This window comes from Eumetopias jubatus, unplaced genomic scaffold (genome assembly GCF_037043125.1).
Source record: "Eumetopias jubatus isolate StellerSeaLion01/CBP00866 unplaced genomic scaffold, mEumJub1_p1.0 scaffold_10, whole genome shotgun sequence".
NCBI lineage: Eukaryota > Metazoa > Chordata > Mammalia > Carnivora > Otariidae > Eumetopias > Eumetopias jubatus.
In genome coordinates this window covers 118,744,349-118,745,174 of record NW_028274816.1, presented here as the reverse complement: position 1 = coordinate 118,745,174, position 826 = coordinate 118,744,349, and the positions used below count along the sequence as shown (strand labels likewise).

Here is an 826-nt window from a genome sequence, read left to right as displayed (position 1 = left end):
GAAATAAAAACATTCCCAGGAAAAAGACCTCAAGAATTTATTGCTAGAAGACCCACCTTACAAGAAATATTAAAACGCAATCATTCAAGCTATAAAGAAATTATTCCAGACAGTAATTTGAATCTGCACAAAGAAATAAACAGGCATTTGAAGAGGTAAATATATGGATAAGATTGCATAAAACATATTGTATGTTAACTACAATTTTTTTTAAATTTGCTAGTTGTTTATCAAGAGAAACTATTCCATAACACAATATTCGTGTTTCATAGTTCAGGAACAGAGGTCAGTGACAAACTTCAATGGAACTCAATCCAAAGAAATTCTTAACATTCCAAAATCACTTGGCACTCTGAAAGATACCAGCCTTCTTCATCTCCTCAAAATCTTTCATGGAATCCTAATTTCTGTAGAAATCTGCATATGCCTTCTTTCTTGGTTTAGCCACAGCAAACTTATAGAAAGCTGCAACCCCCAGGGATACAGCAAACATTCCAACAATATGAAATCACAATCACTTGGCCAGAGGGCCTCACATCTGAGATTTCATCAAAGTACTGGAAGTCATGGTAGTTATTGTCCTCACCACCACCTCAAACCCAACATCCTTCCTAACTGATACAGAAATGGACAGCCTAACTATACTTCAATTTAAAAAAAAGAAAAACAGGGCGCCTGGGTGGCTCAGTTGGTTAAGCAACTGCCTTCGGCTCAGGTCATGATCCTGGAGTCCCAGGATCGAGTCCCACATCAGGCTCCCTGCTCAGTAGGGAGTCTGCTTCTCCCTCTGACCCTCCCCCCTCTCATGTGCTCTCACTCTCTCTCA

General features: G+C 39.5%; 1 pseudogene; it reads right to left on the bottom strand.

Annotated features, from left to right (window-relative positions):
• Positions 1 to 340: 340 nt before the first annotated feature.
• Positions 341 to 568, bottom strand: LOC114213765 (cytochrome c oxidase subunit 6C pseudogene; annotated as a pseudogene).
• Positions 569 to 826: the final 258 nt, after the last annotated feature.